Genomic DNA, 8,036 nt, shown 5'->3' with positions numbered 1-8,036 from the left:
ATCTTCTTGTTTTCTCACTTCACACCAGACACGGTGTTTCTCTCCGTTGCATTGAGGGCTGTCAGGTAAAATTTATTTTAGGTTTCCGCTAAATTTCATTAGTTTGAACTTTTCTCTTGTAACTACTGTCCGATTTTCGACATTCATTTTTATTTTTACCCTTTTTCTAATATATTTTGATAAAAATACCAACTTTTGAAAAAGTTTTGAAAATACCCAAGTCACAAGAGGAAAACCCGGTTGCGGTTTTATTTTTTCCCTTTCAATAAGATACTGATTTTCTAATTTTGTTATATTTGTTCAACTTGACGTCTTAGTTAATTAGTCTAAATTAAAATTTATTTATAGTTAGATTTATACTTACCTATATGATATTAACATTTTGTTTATCAATTAGCAGAGGAAAAAAAACGGGTGCCGTCTAGAGGCTGTTCCTTTCGTTAGTTATTGGTTTATGGTTATATAATCTTGAGATAAAATAATTCACAGCAGGAAATATTATGTTAAGAGAAAAACCCTCTCTCTCGCTCGTTCCAGTGACTCCATGTGTCACACCCCAAATCCCGCGGGTCTGACAGCCTGCCGCGTGTATAAATCAAGCGTCACATATACACGCAAGGCTGTGGATCTTTTATATGCATTACCAATATCCTCACTTGCTGCGTCCGTCCAATAAACCTGAAAATTTTCGGGAGGGTGGGGGTGAGAATAAATCCCCAGTGCGAAATTTGCCACAGTTTAGATTATTGGACTTGCAATCAGACTCTATATTCAAAAATGAAACCCAAACAATAACAATGCAAGCAGATATATATATACATAATCATAAATAACAGAATGCCAATGCTCGACAACAATTTAATCAACCTGAAACACAATTTACGGAATTTCCAAGATGAATTTCAAACACAACATATATTTTGGCTTAACTCAATTCAATAGGGCTTGTAGCAATTACAGATGTTCTTTCGAGCTGAACCATTATCAAACCCACATCTGTAGGGTTACTGACACCTACAGATGGCCAACCGCTTGACCATTTATCTGACACCCATCTGCAATCGCTTGGCTTAACAGTTTATTAAGGTCTGGTTTGAATCATATAAAGAAAATCCTCTCTGGAATCATTCCAATAGTCTTAATATTCAATTGACCTTTCAAATGCATTAACACGTAGGAGAATGCCACCGAGCCACAGACGTTACACATGTCACCCACGATTTCCAATCACATCTCATAACATAATCACCCTCCCTCGTCCCAACCGGTACTGGGAATATCGAGGGCCGTTCACCTAAGGCCATTTAGGATCCTGGGAATCCAAGTCAGCATACAGCCCGACTTGGCAAATTCATTGGATCCAAGTGCTTAACTTCGTAAATCCATTCACATACATATCAAATCAAATCACATCAAATCAAATCAAATCGTGGTGACTTTCAATCAAATCAGATCATAATCGATCGACACAACCTACAACCATACCAGCATGCAAATCACTCAAGTCACATCAATTCGAGTTTAATTTGATTGGGCTATGCAAATGTTATACACAATTCAATGATGCAATCAATGATATTCAACATGACAAACGAAAACACAGTTTAATTCCTGAAAATAAAGTATCAAACAAGTCCAAGAATCCCGCACCTTATTATGACGAGCGTACCGCTTAGTTACGGATCGGGCGTCTCGAATTAATTCGCGATATCTTGCTCGACTGAGCCTACACCTATATTATACGATTACTTGGTTTAGTTCGGTTACATTCTCAAAACTTAAATTCCAAAAGCCGTCTTTCAATTCGTCAATTCTTTGATACATTTCGGCTCATTTATAATCATTTTAATTCAAGTCCAATTCCAAAATTATATATATATGGTCGGCCCTTATATAAACTTTCACCTTATTACACTTTGGTCCATTGGACGTATCAATTATTTTATTCCAATTCAATTTAATTAAAGACCCATAATTTAGTAAAGGTTTAAGCCTCCTATTTAAAATTTACAATTCATTTCAGGTTCATTATAACTATTTTCACTTTCAAAGCCCATGTATAAAATTGTCATGCATGTCATACATTTTAATCCAATGGCCTACTTATTTAATTTAGTCCAATGCATACATAAACAAAGGCCCCCAATTCATTTAATCAATTCATCCACAAGGCATAACAGTTTTGTATTTAGGCCCCTCTCTTAAATAAATTTCTACAAGGGCTGGTTTCTCACATAATCAACCAAAGTTTTGCAATAATTGCAATATGGTCCCTGTCAGGTCAAATGCTGCTAATCATGCAAAATTCAGCACCATACCAGTAGTATACTGGGATGGTACCACTGGTACCAGCACTTCGCCATTCATACAACACAACACAGCCATGCACAATAAAACCAGCAAAACAGAGACAAGCATAGGTCAAATACAAGGCATCACATTCACCAGCGAAACCAGACAGACAAACCAGAATCAGATCAGCACCAACCAGTAAAACAAAAACATCTCACAAGGCACAAGCCACAAGTCAGCACCTTTGCTGGGAAAATCAATAACCCGAGCAAAAAGGTGTAATTAACTACAATTCCCTCAACAAAATACAATCAATTGAACAAGATGTTCGATAATTTATTCGATTAGAGCTAGCCTGGTATGGAGAGAGCAAAGGGGAAAGGGGAATCGACACCGGAGCAATAACAACCCGCAATTAACACGGCTCAGCACCAACAAAGCATCAGAATAGCACCAATCAAGCACCGAGACAGCACAAAGCCAACACCAGCATGGAACCAAGCCAACCCCGAGGCAGCACCACGCCAACACTAGCACGGCTCCAAGCAAGCACCATGGCAGCACCACGCCAACACCAACACGGCACCAAGTGAGCACTGGGACAGCACCAATCAAACCGAGGCAGCCCATATCCTCAACCCTAGAAACCAGGGTTTCATGGGAGGGGAGGGGGCAGAAACCGAGAGAGAGAGGGGGCGGGCCGTGGCTCTCACGGGCAGAGAGGAAGAGAGGAGAGATCAGAGGCGGGTCCGGTGGGGTTCGCCGGCGACGGAAGAGGGGGCGGAGAGGGGGGGGCGGAGCCCCTCTGTTTTCTTTCTGTGGCGTAGAAGAGAGGAGAGGGGAGGGGGTCTCACGGACAGGGAGGGAGAGGAGAGAAAGGTTTTATTATTTGGACTGCTTTAAGATTCGTGCTGAACATATCTAAATGGCTTGAGATTTTCCAAAAAGTCACGCAAATATGAGATATCTCAGAGGTGAATTAATTTGAGGGTGGACCCGAACTCAAAATTTGATTTGGTTAATTCCAATTCTTTAATATAAAACAAGCCTTGAGATTGGTGCTAGATGAAAAATGAACGTTTGAGATTTTCCAAGAAAAACAAATATATATACATAAATGTATATGGTGCAAAGTCATTCCGACAGGAATCAAAGGAATGTTAATTATGAATTATTCTCTTGTATAACTTCGAATTCAAGTTTTGTAAATTTGTAACTATGTTCGCACATAAAATTCGTATATTTATTTCTCAATTTAAGATTCGAATAATTTGATTTTTCCTTTTATATAATTATATATATTCAATTATAGAATTCGAATAAATCGATATCGGATAGTATCTATGTCTATATATATACATATCAAATCAAATTCTTAAAATTCTCAAATAAACGAAATCGGTAACTTTTATATAATTTATCTCGTACGAATGATTTCGTATAATTATATTCTTACTTAGAATTAAATTATTTATTTATTCACACGAATCTAATTAAATCAATTTCTTCTTTCCTAACAATTAAAAAGAATTGTAACGGATTTTCTAAGTTTCAAATTTACCGAATAATTATAATTTACTATTTATTTCTAAATCTCTAAATTTTATTATACATAATTTCACACATTATTTATATTTCGAAATTTTAGTTTCGTTTTAGTCGGTCAGAAATTTCGGAACGATCGTTAAGTTAATTAAACTTTTTATTTAAGCCAATTGATCGATTTATCAATTTTAATCAAGTCTTTAAAATTTCGGAATGTAACACCATGAGTGTGGAAAGCCCTCAACCTGGTCTCGCTGTCTCGCTGTTCCACTCTCTATTTTTTTCTCTCCGCTTACTACCCTGCTCTTCCAGTTTTCCCGCTTTAATCCGGGCACAGTGTTTCTCCCCGTCGCATTCAGGGTCGTCAGGTAAGATTAATTTTATGTTTCGGCTAAATTTGAAAAGTTTCAACTTTTCTCTTGTAACTACTGTCCGATTTTCGCCTGACATTTTTATTTTTACCCTTTCTCTAATATATTTTAACAAAAATAATCAAACCTTCGAAAAAGTTTTAAAATACCCACGTCACAGGAGGAAATCCCGGGAGTAGTTTTATTTTTATCCTTCCTATAAGATGTTGATTTGCTAATTTGGTTATATTTATTCGGCTTGACGTCTCAGTTAATTAGTCTAAATTAAAATTTATTTATAGTTGGATTTATGTTTAGCTATATTATGTTAACATTTTGTTTATCAATTAGCGGAGGAAAAAAAAATAGAGCCGTCTAGAGGCCTTTCTTTTCGTTAGTCATTGGTTTATGTATATAATTTTGAGATAAAATAAATCATAGTAGGAAATATTATGTTAAGAGAAAAACCCTCCCTCTCGCTCGTTCCAGTGACTCCACGAGTCTAGAAAGCCCTCAACCCGGTCTCGCCGTCTCGTTATTTTGCTATCTCTTTCTTTCTCTCCACTTCATACCTCGCTGTTCCAGTTTTCTTACTTCAATCTGGGCACAGTGTTTCTCTACGTCGCATTCAGGACCGTCAGGTAAAATTTATTTTAGGTTTCGGCTAAATTTCAAAAGTTTCAACTTTTCTATTGTAACTATTGTCCGATTTTCGACCGACATTTTTATTTTTACCCTTTCTCTAATATATTTTAATAAAAATAATCAAACTTTTGAAATTTTTTTAAAAATACCCATGTCGCAGGAGGAAAACTCGGGTGCTGTTTTATTTTAACATTCCAATGAGATGCTGATTTGGTAATTTGGTTATATTTATTCGTCTTGACATCTCAGTTAATTAGTGCAAATTAAAATTTATTTATAGTTGGATTTATACTTAGCTATATTATGTTAATAATTTGTTTATCAATTAGCAGAGGGAAAACAAACTGGGGTCGTATAGAGGCCTTTCCTTTCATTCGTTATTGGTTTATGGTATATAATTATGAGATAAAAATATTCATAGTTAGGAATATTATGTTAAGAGAAAAACCCTCCCTTTCGCTCGTTCCAGTGACTCCATGAGTCTAGAAAGCCCTCCACCCGGTCTCGCCGTCTCGCTATTCCCCTCTATATTTCATTCTCTCTGCTTTATACCTCGATCTTCTTGTTTTCTCACTTCACTCCAGACACGGTGTTTCTCTCCGTTGCATTGAGGGCTGTCAGGTAAAATTTATTTTAGGTTTCTGCTAAATTTCATTAGTTTGAACTTTTCTCTTGTAACTACTGTCCGATTTTTGACAGTCATTTTTATTTGGGGGAATTTCACGTATACCCCTCAAAAACTTCAAAATTACGTATTTCCCCCTCTAAAGTTTGAAATTACGTATTTCCCCCTCTAAACTTCAAAAAATCACAAATTTACCCATTTTATTGTATTTTATATTAAAACTCATTCTAAAATCTTAAAATACCCATTTTACCCTTTATTAAAAGCATATAAAGCCCATCAAACTCAAAATTGAATCTGGACAATTTTTCTACCGTCCAAATTGCTTTTAAATATGCGTGCGCAAGATCAGCACGAATCTTGATGCGAACACGCACGTATATTGATGTGATCTGCACAGATCTTAATGCGATGCGCACCAATCAATATTGCTTTAAGATCCGTGCATGCTAGATCAACACAAAATTGAAGCACTATGCACAGATCTTAATGCGATGCACACGGATCAAACGGTAGATGAACCCTTTAGATTTAAATTTGAGTTTGATGGGTTTTATATGATTTTAATAAAGGGTAAAATGAATATTTTAAGATTTTAAAATGAGTTTTAATATAAAATACAATAAAATGGGTAAATTTGTGAGTTTTTGAAGTTTAGAGGGGGAAATACGTAATTTCAAACTTTAGAGGGGGAAATACGTAATTTTGAAGTTTTTGAGGGGTATACGTGAAATTCCCCCTTTTTATTTTTACCCTTTTTCTAATACATTTTGATAAAAATACCAACTTTTGAAAAAGTTTTGAAAATACCCAAGTCACAAGAGGAAAACCCGGTTGCGGTTTTATTTTTACCCTTTCAATAAGATACTGATTTTCTAGTTTTGTTATATTTGTTCAACTTGACGTCTTAGTTAATTAGTGTAAATTAAAATTTATTTATAGTTAGATTTATACTTACCTATATGATATTAACATTTTGTTTATTGATATCTCCATATTTGATCTATTGTTCCGAGCAATTCTTGTACCAAAATCTACGTTTTAAACCACCAAATCGCGTATTTTACATTGAATATCCATAGAATGTGGTACTGCTGCGATTTCATTCTTATTTTGCAGAAAACGGGCGAAATCAGGGAAGTTACTGAATTCTGAGACTCTGCACGCGACCCTCATCACATCTGACGCGATCCTCATCACATCTGACGCGACCCTCATCAGAGTCGATGCGGGTGGCATCAGACTTGATGAGGGTCGCATCGCGAGCTTCCAGAGCAGACAGCAAAGGCCCAATTAAGGCCCAGAATTGAAGCACTCATTTTGAAATGTCTATAAATAGACCACCCCTGCTACCAGGGAGGGAGTGCCGAATTTGAAGATTCAAAACCTCAAGAATTGGAGTGTTGATCAAGAAAGAAGAGAGAGATTGGAGATCGCTTGGAGAAGAAGAGAAGATTGCAAGATCCTCTCCAATCCACCTTGGATCTTCGAGCTTCATCATGATCTCTTCTCTTCTTCTCTCTTTTATGCTTTCTTTCACCATGCTTGAGTAGATCTTTAGTTCCTAGGGTTAGGATGTAGTCTCTAAACTTTGTCTTTGAGTTGCATGTTGTTTTGATCTAAGTTTGAACTTGTGTGATTCTTTGTTTGAGTATTAATTGATTGCTTGATTTTGATTGCTTGATTGATTCTTGATTGTCTACTGTTAGATGTCTATAGCATCTCTTCTAGTAATTTGGCCTTGATGTTTCTTGCAATTGAGATTTAGTATTTGAAGTAGATTTATGATCAATAGTAGCCGAGAGGTGAACTTTCCATTATCGAAAGGTTGTGGATACTTCTAGCAAACCAGACAATCAATTTAGGTTAGATACCAGTAGGTGAGAGCTACAGGTTGAAGCCTCGCACAAGAAATCAACTTAGATACGAACACATGTCAGCTCAGCTCGAGGGCCAAGCGACCCGCATCAGAGATGATGCGAGTCGCATGATAGGTCCAGAGAAGGCAAAGTTTGGGATGAAACCTGAGACCCTGGGAACGCCTTTTATCATTGTTCAAAACCAAAACCTTTAATTGCTTTCATTTACTGTTAATTGAATTGTCGCTCGAAATTAGGAAATATAAACAAACCAAACCCAACTTTTCACACTTCTAGTACCTAACTCAGATTAGTAAGAATTTAGAGTCGAATTATTCCGTCCCTGAGGATCGATACCTTATTATACTATACAGATAGGATTGTGCACTTGCAATCTTAGACGAGAGTAGATTCAAGGTTTAAACTGGTACAGCTAGCTGTACCTGAAACTTTGTAGCATACTTTTGTAAGCGATCAAGTTTTTGGCGCCGTTGCCGGGGACGGCTATTAATTCTTTTCTAGATCTTTGCTTATCTTAGTTAATCTAGATTTTAATCTGTATCTTTTCTTTTACATACTTCCTTATCACTAAAAAAACTGGCTTTCATTCCCCCTCCTGCAGGTAAATACAAGCTGACTTACCAACTGAGGAGCAGAGGACCGCCTTTTGACGAAACACCTCCAGACGACACAGTTCCTGCTCAGACATCAACTGAAGTG

The sequence above is a fragment of the Carex rostrata genome, chromosome 3 (genome assembly GCF_964058835.1).
Source record: "Carex rostrata chromosome 3, lpCarRost1.2, whole genome shotgun sequence".
Classification (NCBI taxonomy): Eukaryota; Viridiplantae; Streptophyta; class Magnoliopsida; order Poales; family Cyperaceae; genus Carex; species Carex rostrata.
The sequence above is the reverse complement of the archived record's forward strand: the minus strand, read 5'-3'. Positions refer to the sequence as shown.